The sequence below is a fragment of the Silene latifolia genome, chromosome 3 (assembly GCF_048544455.1).
Source record: "Silene latifolia isolate original U9 population chromosome 3, ASM4854445v1, whole genome shotgun sequence".
Lineage (NCBI taxonomy): Eukaryota > Viridiplantae > Streptophyta > Magnoliopsida > Caryophyllales > Caryophyllaceae > Silene > Silene latifolia.
The window spans coordinates 41,553,052-41,570,815 of NC_133528.1; the positions used below are offsets into that span (position 1 = coordinate 41,553,052).

Consider the following 17,764-nt stretch of genomic DNA (forward strand, 5'->3'; position numbering starts at 1 on the left):
CGAGGCGTCTTTTAACATACTTTTAGGAAGGCCATGTGTTAAGCCCAAATTAGCCTGGACCGACCTTAGTCTAGCCTGGCATAATTAGGCTGACTGGGGCAACCAAGGTCCGGACAAATCTAATTATTGCTTGACAGGTAAAGAATATTACAGGGTAAGCAAGCTACTAAACCTTGGGAAAAGACCTGATGGCAAGATAGGAAAGCATAGAATAGCCTGGCAGGACTCTCAAGCAGGCTGGACTAAATCGTCAAGCAACAAAACGGTTACATAAAGGCAAATGTCCACGTCCTATTCTCATGTAAGACCAAGTCCAACTCCAAGAACACCTTATTCTCATGAACCAGATCGTGCAAAAGAGGACAAGCCAAAGTTTGTTGAGGAAGACTAAGTCAAGCGGATTAATAGGAAATGTGCCCTATTTTTCAGCTAACAGCTCCAACAGTCAAGAGGAACTTTGAGGTTGCATCCAACGTTAATATTTGAAGACTATATATAGCATGATCTAACAATTGTAAAGGACACATATTATTCATCATACATATACAATTTACCTCCTATTTTTTCATGAGTATTCAATTGTATACACCGACCTTGTGATTAGCTTATCAAAGAAATACAAACAACATTATTTATACTTAATTCCTTCCAATCATTCATTTATACTTTTATTCCTAATTTAAAGAGCTAGATACCCTTATTACTCAATAATCAAGCCAGATCCTTCCAGGGAAAATCCTGCTAAAACACCATGGATTCACGCTTCCAAAGTCGTGACATCCACGCTTCATCAAAAGATCAAAATCCCTTTAGATGGTTGGATAGTGACGATCACTTCGTCACCTATCAAAGCAGTAATGGAGAAAATATCCAGCAACCAAGTCGTGTCTGATCCAGTACACGAGTTAGGAGGATTTCAGATCATCAATCTCGTAGAAAAAGTGAATTGGCACTTCTATACTTCAACCCCAACTCTAACCTAGTGGTCAACCACATACTAAAGTCCCAGGGTTATTTCCCAGGAATGCCACTAAACCCTATCCGGAATAACACCTTCCCACCTTTCACAGAAGGCCACTCCCAGAAGATACCATTAGGATTGGAATACAAGGCTACAGTATCTGAAGCTTTCGAAATGCTCGCTCAATTTCATGATCGTAAACATCGAGGAATCCAGATGCGACCATATCACCGTACACTAAATGGGTAGTTTGTCAAGGAAGGAGACCATGAATCTTTTCACGGGTTTCCTGAACCTTGGGTGTTCAGGGGCAACAAGCTAGCTGGAATCGAAGTGTTCCATGATTGCTGTTTCATTCCTCAAGAAACGGTTTCTACCGTCAAAAAGCGACCGACACCTTGTCTCGACGAACAAGCTGTTAGCCTTTTATTCGGAGAAGATCGATTCATTAAGGCAGCCTAAGACAAGATTATTACCATGATACTCAGGATGACCATTTCAACCTCGCATCGCTCATCACAGATGTAAACCCAACCAATCAACGGAAATGATTGAGAAAGTCAATCAAACGGACCAACAATCAAGGAAGGCTCTTCAAGCTCACAACTAGAGAAGGAGAGATGTTCAAAGGAGAACCAGAAGACGACGAGTTCGAATCTGAGTCGGATTCGGAGTCGGGAACTTTGTCTAAGTCTAGGAAAGTCGTTAGAGGGTCTCCTTCTATTGTCACTCCCCATCCCATTATTTCTCTTAATTTAGCATCATCTAGTAACAGTAGCTCGGGGAATGCCCCAGCAACTATCCGTTTACCGCCACTGACTACCGCAAAGATGGCTTTTTTGTTTCAGCTATTTTCAAACCTTAATATGAATAAATCCGATTCTGCTTACTCTTCGTGTTATCTTGATTGCAATTCTGTTTACGATGATACTGAGGATGATCCTAACCCAGACTCAATTGAACTACCTCCCTACATAATTAAAGAAATACTAGAGGAGGGGAAAGGGGCAGCGATTATAGAGAACACTGAATCTATCAATGTAGGGACAAATCTAGAACCCTAAGAACTTAGGATAGGGACAACCCTAGACCCAAATGAAAGAGCGCGTTTCATCGACATTCTTCATGAATTCAAAGACGTTTTCGCTTGGTCCTACAAGAATATGCCAGGAATAGACATGGATATTGTCAAACATCGAATCCCAATCAGGCCAGGTTTCAAGCAGAAGCTTCGCCGAATGAGAACGGAATGGACCCTCATAATTAAGGAGGAAGTGGACAAGCAATTCAAATCTGAGTTCATCAAAGTTTCCGAGTACTCAGACTGGGTGGCCAACATAGTCCTTGTACCCAAAAAGGATGGGCAAATCCGGGTTTGTTTTGATTTGAGAGATCTACACAAGATCAGTCCAAAAGACGATTTCCCAATCCCACACATCGACATATACTAGTGGATAATACAGCGGACTACACACTCCTCTCTTTCATGGACGGATATGTGGGATATAATCAAATCAAAATGGCTGAAGAAGATATGCATAAAACAATGTTCATCACTTAGTTGGGTACCTATTGCTACAGCGTTATGTTGTTCGGATTAATCAATGATGGAGAAACGTATCAACGCACCGCAATTACGTTGTTGCATGACATGATTCACAAAGAAGTAGAAGTATATGTAGATGACATGATTGTGAAGTACAAGGATAGGCAAGGTCACATCGCTAACCTTCGCAAATTATTTCTCAGATTGCGCAAGTACAACATGAGATTTAACCCTAAAAAATGTGCATTCGGAGTCACATCCGGCAAGCTATTGGGGTATGTAGTCAGTGAAAGGGGAATAGAGTTTGATCCATCCAAGATCAAGGCTATAATCGAAATGTCATAGCCGCAGACATAAAAGGAAGTTCGAGGATTCCCGGGCAAGGTACAGTATATAAGCATTTCATTTTGAAGCTCACTATGATTGGCGAACCCATATTCAAAAAGCTCAAGAAAACGGACCACGCCATGTGGGATGACGATTGTCAAAAGGCATTTGACAGAATCAAGGAGATATTGGCCAAGTCGCTAGTTCTGATGCCACCGCAGAAGGATAAACCCGTATATTTGTACCTCATAGTCACAGAAACGGCCATGGGGGCTATACTCGCACAAGTCATCGCGAATGAAGAAAGAGCTATCTACTACCTTAGCAAAAAGTTCTTAAAATACGAGACTAAGTATATACCACTTGAGAAGACATGCCTCGCTCTTGTATGGGGAACAAAGAAGCTACGCCATTATATTCTTAGCTATTCCGTCAAGGTGTACTCAAAGATAGATCCTGACAAATACATTTTCGAAAAACTTGTCTTAAATGAAAGTTTGGCAAGAAGGACTTTGATGCTCTCAGAGTTCAATCTCAAATATGTATCTTTGAAGGTCATCAAAGGACGAGCAGTGGCCGAATTCTTCGCAGACAACCCTATTCACGATACCCAAGTAATAGACACATTATCCTTTCCAGATGAAGATATTCTACACACCAATGCAGAATCATGGGACCTCTACTTCTATGGATCTTCCAACCTAAGAGGATATGGTATAAGAATGTTTCTCAGTTCTCCTAAAGGCGATCATACACCAATTTATGTCAAACTCGACTTCGAGGTGACTAATAACACGGCATAATATGAGGCATGCCTCATCGGTTTACAAGCAGCACTCAGTTTAGGTATCAAAAGACTTCCAGTCCACGGTGACTCATCCCTAATCATCAAACAAATCACTGGATGTTGGAACGGTATCAAGCCATTTTGAATTACAAGTTCAACGGCGAATACCCACCTGATATGGATAAGAGGGGACAATGAGCGATTCGTCTATTAGCATCTCAATATGTCCTAAAACAAGGGGAGTTATACAAGATAACGCCACAAGGCATCATTTTGCTTTGCCTTGATCAGTCAAAAGCGAAGAAAGTTATGGAATAAATCCATGATGGAGAATGCGGTCCTCATATGGGTGGACCAATGATGGCAAAGAAAATCATGCGTCAAGGATACTATTGGATGACGATGGAAATAGATTGCATCAAATACGTAAGACATTGTCACAATTTCCAGATCTTCGGGAATGTACAACACGTCCCACCATCTCTACTATACACGATGACATCTCTTTGGCCGTTTTCTACTTAGGGAATTGACATCATCGGGAAGATCAATCCAACCGGGACAAGTTTTCATTGTTTTATTTTAGTAGCCATCGATCACTTCACGAAATGGGTAGAAGGAGCATCTTATACTGCTCTGACATCTAAGCATGTGGCTGAGTTCATACAAACCAATATCATTTGTCGATATGGGTGTCCACATGAGATAATCAGCAATAACGGGTCCCACTTTCAAGCTGAAACCGAACAGTTGTAGGCCAATTATAAAATCAAGCATCATCATTCTTCGCCCTACCGATTTGATCAGACTAATGGTGCAGTAGAGGCAGCCAACAAAAATATCGTCATGATCCTCAAGAAAATGATCGATAAATATCAAGACTGGCCTAGCAAGACACCCTTTGCATTATGGGGATATCGAACCTTCGTCAGGACACCCACTAGGGCTACTCCTTTCTATCTAACATATGGTATGGAAGTCGTACAACCAGTAGAGCTAGAGATCCCATCTCTACGTATTCTACTCGAAAGCCAAATCCCGGAAGTAGAATGGAATAGGGACAGGTATGAGGAACTCGTTCTCTTGGACGAACGAAGATTACGTGCCTTGCATAATGTTCAAACATATCAGCTATTAATTAGGAGAGCCTTCAATAAGAAAGTCAAACCCTGAAACTTTAAGGAGGGAGAACTAGTGCTTAAATATGTCCGAGCTCTTCTACCAGTCGACTGAAGGGGGAAATTCAAACCTAATTGGGCCGGTTCTTATTTAGTCATATCTATACTCTTAGGGGGTGCGGCTAGAATTACAGACTTAAACGGGAATGAGTTCTCAAATCTGACTAATCTAGACCAACTCAAGCGATATTACCCTTAGAATAGACCTCAAAAACGCGCCGCGCGGGATCCACGTGCCGCTCTTGCGACACGTAATACATAGCACCAGCCACACCTCGAGATACGTGCCACTTAGCTCTTGTGTTTTGACATTTTTCTTTATTCATCCTCAGTATCATCAACATAACTTAAATGCATTACTAAGAGTAAGTAAAGCACCATGTTGATTTCCTCTTTTTATTACAAGCTCTTGCTTGGGACATTTATTCATTTACATTTTCTAATTCGAACTACGTTCTGGGTTTGATTTCATTTTCAATGAATATGTAGGCAATCCTTCACAGGATACCCAATCAATTTCTAATCAAAAAATGTAAATAGAAAGAGATTTGCTTTGGCATTTGGAATTTGAAAGAATAAATAAAGGAAATTGATTTTACGTTCCTAACTGAAAACAATCAGTTTATTCATTTATTAGTAATACGTCAAATAATATATAAAAATGCTGAAATAAAATGCTAGGCTATGATTCTAAAAATCCCGCCATTTATTACAACAATAATAAATAATAAATACTAATAAAGAACTTAGGCTATTTCTATTCTTCCATCTTCCCTTTGCCTTTGTCATTTTTGTCATACTTCTTGTATCGACCTCGAGGGGGAGGCTCTTGCATTATCTCTAACTTAATCACCAATGGTCTTTCTCGAGGCCTAGTCTTTCTATTTCAATCTATAATCATCTTCTCAACAGGAACATTCTTTGGTTTCTTCTTCGGGCGGACGACTCGGAATCCAGCTTCTTCTTCTTCTTTGGTCAAGTATTTCTGGTTCTCTTTCGCCACTTCACAGATCTTGTAGTCAATCAGCTCATGCTTTCTCAACTTCTCGCGCTCTTCTGAGGTGTTGGCCTTGACCCACTGCAAATAAGAATCCGACACCCACAACGAACCAACAGGGACAGGCATAAATCACATGTTCCTTTGGGTCCAACGCAATGCCCGTTCACGGCAGGTCTCAGAAGTGTGTGCCAAAGCATTCTGCGGAATGGTATCAAGCTCGGGAATTTTCGGTTTCATACCAATTGCCTGATTAGTCACTCTGGGAAAATTTTGACCATAAACTTGATACTTGAGATACGAATAGACCGAGTAGGATCAAGATTTGACACTCCTGTCAATGCCCTGAGGTTCCACCAAGCGACGATCCATCTAATCAATGGACCTCCTTCGTTCTTTAGTTTATTCTCCAAGTAGTTGCAAACTCGAGTAAAATCAAGCATATATAGCCTCGCCCTCATCACGATCGGTCGTGATCGATATCCAGGCACATCAAATAGGGGCTCGATCAATCGCTGTCTTTCCATTAGCCGAATCTGCAAAAAGGAGACAAGTATTAATGTTTCCCGTCTTACGTCCAAAAAAAAAAAAACAAACACAAAAAAACGGCAAAAAAAAGAAGTAAAAAGGACGAAAATAAAAAGAAGACGGAGGCATTTTACCTATACAATTATAGGAATTCCAAGATACGGTTCGCCTTTCGGTTATCCAACCCCAAGATAGTCTCTCCTAATACCAAGCAAGTTAGATCCTTGCGCAGTTTCATTTGCTCAATAATACCCAAAAATCGCGGGTCACCTCTCATTTCCGCATCAACATGGCCTTTTAAGACAAAGCAATGAAGAAGCCAACATCCAAAGGCCCTGCGCCATGCAGTATAAGAAATAGAAGAGTCCTCCCTATCTATAAAATGGTCCACAAAGTCAAACATTCGTAGACCCTTAGAGGTTACAAGACAATCCACTTCATCTTTGGTCAATCCTAGAAGGTCTCTAAATTTATTCTTATATTCTTGGGAACTAGGTGGTAAGGCCGAAAGTTTTTCTATAGCCCACCCTCCAATTGCTGCAAATTCTTCGGGAAAAGGACAAATTTCACCTCCAGGAAAGGCGAAAACATGATAATTCGGGTTCCAATATTCAAGACAAGCATAATGAAATGGTCTTACCACTTTTACTTGTTTGATACTGATGATCGATCCAAAAATGTCCATGTCATGCTTCTCCGCGTTCGAAAATTGATTGGTCCATTTTTTGTGTCGGGATTCCAAAGCATCCGTTTTTTGGAAATATTTTTTTAGAGAGAATTGTTATATTTGATGAGTCACGGAATAATAGAAGGAAGAATTGTGAGAATAGAAGCTAAACCGAGGCCTCTATTTATACTATTCGGCCTTTTCTAATTTCGCTCAGGAAGAGACCAGCTGGAGAGATAACGCAGTAGACACTGCGCCCTTTGGAAGCACCGTAGCTCTTGATGCGCCTCTTCCCCTGCCAAGTTTCCTGCTAATTCCGCAAGGATCTTTCCTATTCTGGATTTAGCTATTCTTTCTTATTCCTATATGAATATATTTTGGTAAAATATGAAATTTTTTATTTCCTTACCAAATTTTTACTCCGATTCCGTTGCGGAATTCTATTCCAACACGGGTTCACTTTTCGAGACGATATCATCATTTCACATTTAGTCACAAGCACACTTACTCATTTAATTTCTTTTTTTACTTTTGGGAACTCATTTCGCTCCCTCACTTTTTATTTTCAACTTCTTTACACTTACTTTTTTTCTCATTTTTTTAAAGCGAAGCTCTCCCGTTGTGTGTCGCGCGTCGAGTCATTTTTTTTGCTCACTATGGGGCACTTTTTTTTTCTTTTTCTCTACATTTTCTTTATTTATACATTCTTTTCGACTTGATCAAGTTACATTTTGTGCTGTTTAGGCCAGTTTTTATGTTACATGTGTTCTATTTACGATTTTCTATGTGAATTTCGGCAGCATGATGACGTAAACTGTCAAAATTCCAAACCTCTTTCCAAGCTAACCTGCAGGTACGATAGATTTTACACCCAGCAGCAATAAATGGCTCGCAGGCCATCATATATACACATCAAAACGTTCATATGTACAACAAAATTCGAGCTCATGCCCGAAAGCAAAACAAATGTACGAAAATACAAGTCTAGCTACGATGATCAGCCAGGCGATCCCTCAACTCTTCCACCATCGCCTCAAGAATGGCAATATCGGCATCTCGAACCTCTAACTCCCTCCACAAGCGAGCCATCTCCTCGTGTGACTTGTCTAGCTCACGCTCCCTCTGAAAGGAAGAGAAGGCTGATAAGTAACAGTAAACAAGGCATAGAAAAGCAAACACTCCGAAAGTACTTCAAATATTCATGCTTATCAAGAAAGAAAGAAATGGAGGTTCATACCTTCAGACTCGTGCCACTTGAAAGAGCCTCCACAACCATCGCTCACAGCCGGTTGGCCATCCTCCACAACTCTGCGTGCCTCGACGGTGCCACCTACATTTCAATAATAAACCAGGATAATACCGTGTTCTTACACGATCACTTCAAAAGAGGGAAAAGACAGTCTAAACTGGGGCTTACCCTCTTCACGATGTACTGCCACTCATCGAGTCCAGCCACTGTCACCATTTCAGTAAAAGACGGGATCTCCATCAGCACCGTCGTACCTGCCGGCCCTGGGTACTCCAACGTCTCGGCAAAAGCTGGGGGCTCGATGCCCGCCACCTAGATCTCATGCAAAGTCAAAATTATCATTTCCAAGCTATATTCATCGTTTTAAATGGTTAAGAAAAAGGGTATACTTATGGTGATCGGCCAGTACGCCAGGCTCCTCCGCACAAACTCCGAGTACTCAAGCTCGGGAAGGAAAAGAGTGTCGTCGCTCACTCCTACAAGCCAAGCCGTCCTCTCAGCCTTTGAAGGCTCCATGAACATCGTCCATGAAGGATCGATGGGAACCATAAAAGCGTCACGAAGGCACTGCCGAGCCAACCGCTTACCCAGGTGCCACACAGGTCCCATGGCCGTCGCCAGAAGCAGCCTACTCGAACTGCTAGGTCGGAGAAGGTCACCTAAAAAAGTTGGAGCGCCAACATAGTCCTTCGAAGGTCTCGGCACCCACTGAAATGGATACCGAGGGTCATTCCTATGATCACAACTATTCAAGAAAGGTAAATAAAATCGAAAGTAAGGTAAAAGTTCTTACACTGTCAAGTTGCACAACGTTGACACCCTTCCTGCAGGTGTCATAAGAAGACCGTTGGCTCTTCTGCTGACACATGATCCAGTCTCTAACTACGGGGTACTTCCTCACCACGTCCGCAACCCTCTTGGGAGCAAAGCCAGGAAAGTACGAGTACACCCACGCCTGAAAGAAGAAATGATCATTCGTTTATAATCGTGCGTTCAAGAATAATCTTTTATTCCGTTCAATTTTCCCCAAAATTCCATTTTCTCTTCAAAAATGATCTATCATTCAACCCTCCAATAACTCAAATCATATTCAAAATGATCTTTCATTGCCTATTTATTTCAATTAATCTCTAATTCCAGTAATTCAAATTCATTTCAAATAAATTTTCAAAATATTTACTTCGATTCATATTCAAAATGATCCTTCATTATTATCCACTTTCTATTTTAATTAAATGATCTTTCAATTGTGACGTATTTTATCATTTCTAAAATTCAAAAAATTCATAAAAGAAAAGATGGTTCATACCTCCAAAATGAGACCTGGACTGACAATAGCAGGAGAAGTCCCCTTCTCCATCAGCTCGGGACGAACCATGGCCCTCATGTACCGTATGAGGACCGCGAAGCTAGGAGTAACCCAGTCCAAACGACCCAGGCTACTGAAGTAAGTAAGGAAAGGAAGAAGCTTCGTCAAAAGCCTCCCCCCCTTGTCTCCGAAGTAAATCGAAGATAGAAACCACCAGAGCCACAGTCGGGCTCGCTGCTCAGCTGTACACGGCGGAGGAGGCATAATACCACCACCTGTAGTCATCTGCACCCTTGCCGAAGTCTTACGGAACCAAACCAGCTACCCTAGCCGCAGACTTGGCCAAGTTCCAAGCCGATGAAACCCCTAGCCTCGGCTGAATTCGCTCTCACGGTCGTCACAGGCCACACTATCGGCTTCTCTCCACATGGCAGGCCATAGATCATGCCGTAGTCCTCCAAAGTAACCCTGAACTCTCCAAAAGTCTTATGGAAAGTCGAGGTCGTGTCCAAGAAGCGATCCAGGAAAGCTCGAATCAGGCACATGTTGGCCCGAATCTTCTTCCCCTTGATCTCTTGCCAGCCCCTCACCAAGGATCTGAAGGCCCTATGCTCGATGATCGCCTTCTCCTCCTCCGACAGATTCTCGTAGGCCTCCATCATGGTCATGTACCCGGAAAATGACCTCATATTCCCGGTCTTCTGCATTTTCAAATGAATTTATTAGCTTATTAGCTAAGTAAAAGCATATAATATAAAGAAAGACTTAATACAATGTAAGACAAAAATTGAAATCTCACCATGCTTCGTGCCACACGGAATGATAAGTGACTCTCTGCTGCCCAAATGAGATGTCGGCCATCCCATTTATCAGCCCACTGAGGCGCAGGCACCAGCTGACGCCCCTTCCTCCTCACGTTGACCCTCTTGGCCGCCTCTCCCTCTTCCTCCATTTCCCCCATGTGAACCACCATGGTCGTAAGGGGATCAACATCCACCTCTATAGGGTCTCGCCCCGATGTAGAAGGTATGTCCTCTGTAAAACATATCAAATCAAAGCATTTAGAGGCTATTTTAAGTCGTTTTTTCTAGCCATTTTCTCGAGCCCTACGATCAAGCAAGTCGACTAAAGTGATAAAATTACGTTTCTACGTATCTAAACTAAGCTTAGTCATGGCTACGATCCGAAATTTCGGCTTTATTTCGCTACTATGGCCAAAACCCATACAAAAGTGTCCCGAAAGACCTATCACAAACCAAAAATCCGACATGATAGAAAGTTTACCCATCATCCAAGGGTTCCAAAACATCAAGTTTCATCGAAATTCGATTAGTTTAAGGCCATTTTCGAGCCCTTTGAAGCGGTTTAGCAAAGATCGTCTTATTTTGGTCTCATTTCATCAAAACTCAACGAAAATTCGAAATGAATATGTGGTTATGCTCCTAGCATGTTCAATTACGCATTTCTAATGTCAATTTCAAGGGCCAAATTCATTTGGGACGGAACCCCCAAATTTTTGACTATTTTGGGCATTAAAAACCCTAAATTTTTCTATCTAATTCAAACTACAAATGCAAATAAAAGTAAGGGCGAGATACATACCTGGATTTGTCATACTTTGTGGCGAATTTTGATCAAATTTTTGTGAAGTATGGTTTGGTATGCGGGTTTTGTCGAGAAGAAGAAGAAGAAGAAGAAGAAGAAGAAGAAGAAGAAGAAGAAGAAGAAGAAGAAGTTTTGGTTTAAAATGATAAGAACTAGCGCTGATTTCTGTTTTACTCAGGCACGGACAAGCGCGGGAGAAAACACAGTGTTTGCTGCGCCTCTTCCCTAGGCCCGTTCTCTGCTGCGCCTAATCCCCATCAGGTTTCACATCAGCTTTTCCTTACATCAGTTACAAGTCCGTTATTTGCGGACCTTAACCCCATATTTTCCCGCTTTTGGATATTTCTTCTAGCTAGGGGAAGTTTTACTCCGTATATTTCCTACGGGCGTATTTCTTCACCCAATAAATCTATATTCTCCCCAGCGGTTGCAATATTTTATTCCCCGGCGAGAGTTCGTTACCGCTATACAGCCCATGTATTTCTTTAATACAAGTTCCATGCAAATTAACTATCCATGGTTCTCGGAAAGTCTTGTTTTATCTCAAGCATTTGGTTCTCGAAAAGATCCACCTTCTACAAAACGATTATTATCTAGCAGTTCTTAGAAAGATTCACCTTCTACAAGTCAATTATTCTTCAGCGTTTCTCGGAAACTCTCGCCTTCTACCAAACTAAATGATTGACAGCAGTTCTCGGAAAATCCTGTCTTTTCTCAACGTTTCTCAGAAAGTCTCGCCCTTTTACGGAATCAAGTTTTATCAGCGTTTCTCGGAAAGTCTCGCCTTCTACCAAGTCAATTATTCTCCAGCGCTTCTCGAAAAGTCTCGCCTTCAACCAAAATAATAATTATTATTAGCGGCTCTCAGAAAGTTTCGTTGCTTCAACCGTTCTCGGAAAGTTTCGCTCCTCTATAACGTCAAGTTTGCTTAGTGGTCCTTTGAAAGTCCCTTCTCTGTCCATCGACATCATACGATTTCGCCATAAAGTTCCAGTTCGCCTACATCTCAGGTATGGTTTCTTCTTATGGCTGGCGAGCTTCCTCACATAGTCTAAAGGACATTAAAGGACCCTCCTCGATAGTCGACAGACTCTAAAATGTTCCCGACGACAGGTTTTTGGCTCAGACCCCTTGAGCCGCCTCGCGTCGCCATAGTCTTCAAGTTGTAATCTTCGATTGACCTGGAGGCTATACTTTGACTTTTACCTTATCCAAGCCTCAGTCAAAGTGAGGGCTCTGTAGACACCTCATTTCCGAATCTCCGGCCAGCCACCCAGTGATGATTGGGCCACATGTTAATCATGCGGAGCGATTTATGACATTTCATAAGTTCCTCGATACGTGATAGCTCAAAAAGTCGAGTCAACCTCATGGTCGTGATCTACGTGGCGATACGGTTGTTTTGACAGTAATTAGAATTCATTTGGAGTCCGGGTCAAAAACCGCTTCCATTATCTAAATCGTCTTAAAACCGAGTCGGAATATTCTGGAATTTTCCGGAGTATTATTCCTAAATCTTATCTTTTATCACGAAAATATCTACGTTGAGGAATAAGGAAGCATACATCTTCCCTAATTCCAAAATAAAACCACGGAAATCTTCCTTGCTGAGAGGAAACTGCCCAAGAGAGAACGCAGCAGGTACTGCACCTCTTGGAAGGATCGCAGTTCCTTCTGCGCCTCTTCCTGGGCTGCTTTTTCTCAAGTTTTCAGATTTCTTCCGGATTTCTTTCCTAATCCTACTTTTACCATAATTCCTTCACATGATTAGTATAAATAGAGGCCTCCGCCTCACATATTTTTCACGCGAGTGTCCGCCCTTCTCTTCTCCCTTTGCATTATAAGACCGCGCTCTTACTTTTCGACGCCTATGTGCTTGCTCTACGCGACCACGTAAGCACGGATCATTCTGAGTACGAGTCATGTTGCATAGACGGACAAATTTTACCACTACACTTTAATCAACTCAATCAATTTATTCTAAATCCTCTTAAGAGAGCACTTTCATATTGCATTGAGTCGAGCAATCACTAAAACGACAACTTAGTTAATCTCGCTTCGTCAAACATGTAAGTCTAAGGGTGTAAATCCCAATTTTATTTATTGTACTTCATTTTGTATTAATTAATGTACGAGTTTATATCACAAGTATGCTCAAAACCGTTTTCAAAATCATCTTTTCAAACCTAGTTTTCAAAACAACAACGAAAGAAGTCCTAAAAGAAACGTATCAGCAGATGCGCCTTCTGGAATAGTCGCAGCATTTGCTGCGCCTCTTCCAGAGGTTGCTTCTCTGCTGCTATTGTTGTTCTTCTTCATCGAGTATCCATTTCTTTTATATTCTTTCTTTTTTTTTTCATTTCAATTTTCATATTTCCAGTTTATAAGTCTTGTTTTGTCAATCTTTTTTAATCTCTTCCGACTTAAATCCCTTGTAACTAATATTTGCGGGTTTTCGTCACAAATTCAAACCCGGATTTTAGAGATTCAATTCATCTATGTGAAGTCCCTGCAATTCGTCTTTTGTACATAATAATCTTTATTTTTCAGATTTTATTTTGTTTTGCTTTCAATCGTCTCTAGTTCATGTTTTGTATAAATCGATTCCGACATCGTAAATAACCATAACTTGTAATATTTCATTCTTAACTCGCTTTCATCACTTTATGACGGTTTTATACACACGTAATACGATTAAATCACTTTTACTCGAGTTATATAACTATAATTAACGTTAATTAACCAACGAACAGTAACGATTTAACAAGTTTGACATTCACAATCAGAACCCAACTCAAGAACAGACGCACGGTCTGATGCGCCTCTTTTATAGGACGCAGCAGATATTGCGCCTGTTCTGAGGTGGTTTCTGCCTCTGAACTCATCTCGTTTAGACGTAGCCTTAGCTTAGGTTGTTAATCTACTATTATTTTGTATTTTCACTAATAATTCGACGTAGTTTCATATTTTAAAATTCGTTTCTTTTATCTTCTTTTCAAACCCTTCCGTTTTCGAGCGTACTTGTGACGTAAATTCAAGTTGTCCATTGTAACTCAATTGTAATTTATTTCTTATTTCATATTGCTCTTGTATGATTTATTTGCTTGGCAATTCATATGTAATTAATCTAATTTCCAACTTCGACCCAATTGAGTGCTAAATTGCCTGTCAACCGACATAGTTAATATTCACATGCTAGGATTAAAACGTGGACGTTGCATTGCATGCATAGAATTGATAACAAATCGAGTATAAACAACTTCCCTGATCATTAGTACAGGCTGCTATCGAGGAGGGCGAGATTAGGTGTTAAAATAAACGAGCTTCCTAATACGTACCCTCACCCCTTACTCAAGATCTCTGTGAACATTCGTGTTTATTGGCATCACGAGAGTCATTCTAGACATAGAATGATAAGGGTAACAAATATCTTAGTGTTCATGTCACTACTTTGTGTCTTGACTCCACATATGCAGGCTGGTCAAACCTTTCACCGGTTTCAATGCCTTACAAATCGGTAATGGCCCATGACGTGCTTGAGCCCTCGCGCCGAAATTCCATGGGAGAAGTGCCGCCGCCTCAAAACAAACGCGCGGGTGCGCGCGACGCGGATGGTTGTGTCCACACAACATCAAGCACATGTGATGGATCACTCACATACTTTCGGAGTTGTGATACATGAAAGACATTGTGAACCCGATCAAGCGATGGTGGTAAAGCTGCCGATAAGCTACTTCACCTACTCGGTCTAGAATCTCATAAGGGCCGACAAACTTCTGACTCAACTTCCTTCTCTTACCAAACCTCATTACTTCTCCATAGGTGACACTTTCAAAAGGACCTTGTCACCTACCGCGAACTCAATGTCCCTGCAATGCAAATCCGCGTAACTCTTTTGTCGGTCCCGAGCTGCTTTCATCTTCTGGCGGATCAGGTGAACTTGCTCAATCATATCTTGCACCATATGTGGCCCCAAAACCACTGATAAGTGCATATTTTATACATTTTAACCCCCTATATTAGCTTGATTTTACATGTCTTTAGCACTTATCTTGAGTGTTTTATAGCTAATATTTGCATTTCTAGTTGTTTTGGATACTTTAACATATTTTGTAGGGAATAAGCTTTTTGGAGCTAAAATAACTACAAAGTACTAGAAATTGCAAGCTAAGAGGAAAGAAGACCAAATGGACTAAGGATTGGATGTTGCATGGATTTTTGCATGAGAATTTGTTGGATCAATTAGCAAAATACAAATGAGATCAAACATCCAAGTCAAGCCCAAATTGCAAATCAAAAGTCAAGGGGAAAGCATGGGATTCCAAAAGATCTTAAGATGCCAAATGCAAGCATTAACCGGGTGATTAATCGCACATTTAATCACCCACATAGGATTCTCCAAGGAATTAAGAGAGGAGTTAAGGCAAAATACCGAGGAACACACGGCCCCGATCGGGGCCGCCCAACCCCGATCGGGGTTGCATGCTCGTTGGTTATTACGTTTTTCCCCTCCTCTCCTATAAATAGGAGAGGCATTCCTAGGTTTTTGGCATCCCATTTTTACGTCCAAGTTTACTACATTAAGCCTCAAGCATTATAAGTTTTCTCTTATTAGTTTTCATTTCACGTTTAAGTTGTTTAAGCATTCCTTAGTTAATCTTTCAACACATTGTATTTCAAGAGATTCTCAAGCATTTGTAATTCAATCTTTTGGTTATTAGTTGGTTGTTCTTCCATACAAGTCCTCCTTTATAAGGTATTTCTTATTACAAGTTTACAATTTAAATCATTACTTTAGTTATCACATAGTTATCATAGTCAAATATTTCATATTTATTTAGTTTTGCTCTTTTCATATGTTATATCACCTAATTAGTATAATTCATATAACCATGTTCAACATTTCTTACAAATTAGTTTACATTTTACATCTTAGTATGAGTAGCTAAATTCTCTAGTCTAAAGGCTAGGGGAGCCATGCAAAATCAAACATATAATATGATTAAATAAAGTTCATAATAATATTGATCAATTGTTTCCATCACATGCTTGTTTTGTTACGCTTAATCTTTGATTATCGGCCGTAGTCATAGATTATATTTGTTCATTCGTTCTAAAGTCGAGAGGCATGGAATTGAATTAGACTAAGCATGTGTGGTAGGACGACCTAGTCATGGACGAGAGTTTTTCTAGGACCCGGTCTATGGTTGATACTAATGCCGTAAGGTGGGTATCTTTAAGCCTAAGCAATTGACAACATTATTAGTATCAAGTTTATCATGTTCATATGTTTACCTTTGCATGAGTGACCCGAACCCTTTAGACTATCTTTTATCATATTATTTACATTGCAATTTTTCATTAATCATCAAACCAAACAAACCAAACCTAAATCGTAATCGACCTTGATAAAAATCTACCCATAGCAATTCACTATGTAATTCCCGTTTGCTTGTGTTCGACCCCTATTACTACATTAAATTGTGTCGGGAAATTATCTTTGCATAGGTACGCGATAGAGCCTATCAAATTTTGGCGCCGTTGCCGGGGAAATGGTTTTATTGCTTTTTGAATTGTCGATTTTTATCTTGTTTCCCTTTGTCTTGGGGAACACTTGTTCCTTGAGACCGTTACCTTTCACTTCTCTAGAAATTGTTGTCTTATGCCCAGGTCCTCTCGTAGTGGAGAATTGCTTTCACCGGATTCCGATCCCGAGAAAACATTTAGGAGAAGACGACGTTTTTGGAGGGAAGTGAAAGAAACCACTTCTCCCATACAAGTTGAAAGTGCTAGAAAGTCTTACTTAGACGATCTAGAAGCCCTTGAAGAGGAGGAGGTTTCAAGTTCATCATCTCCACCACCATCACCATCTACTACCAAAAAGATGGTGAGACTTTCCGATCACTCAAAGCCCACCACGGCTATGCTTCCGGCCGGAATCACAACCACTCAAATCACCGCGCCGGACTTCGAGATCAAACCGGCTTTTATTAGCCTTGTGGAGAGAAAGCAATTTGGAGGAAGTCCTTTGGAGGAAGTCCTTTGGAGGATCCCAATTTGCATGTGCAAAACTTTTGTGACTATTGCTCCATGATCCGGTAAACGGGCGTCACCCAAGCCCAAATAAGGGAAATACTTTTCCCTTTCTCTTTGAAGGACAAGGCCAAGCTTTGGATCAATAGCCTTGACCGCACCACCTTGGGAATCACCAATTGGGAGACGTTGGCTCTTGCTTTTTACCAAAAGTTTTTTCCACCGGAGAAAACTCAAACCTTGAGGAGCCAAATCACCGGATTCCGTCAACAAGCTCTTGAGAGCTTATATGATGCTTGGGAGAGGTACAAAGAGCTTCAAAGGCAATGCCCACATCTTGGGCTAGATGATTGGTTTCTAGCAATAACATTCTACAATGGATGTTGTGCCGAGTTCCGAAGGATTCTTGATTCCGCCAACAATGGGAGGTTTGATCAAATTGACACCGATCTTGCTCATTCCACGATCGAATCTATGGCGATCCATGACGCCCAATATGTCAATTCTCGAGTTGTGCCATCTAAAGGTAAAGAAGAATCCTCTAACAACTCTGTTTTGCTAGCTCAAATTGCTTTGC

General features: G+C 40.9%; 1 non-coding gene across 1 annotated transcript; it reads right to left on the reverse strand.

Moving 5' to 3' along the window:
* Positions 1-17,423: 17,423 nt before the first annotated feature.
* Positions 17,424-17,531, reverse strand: LOC141650820 (small nucleolar RNA R71). The gene has a single exon (XR_012546833.1). It is a non-coding gene; the product is annotated as a small nucleolar RNA R71 (small nucleolar RNA).
* Positions 17,532-17,764: the final 233 nt, after the last annotated feature.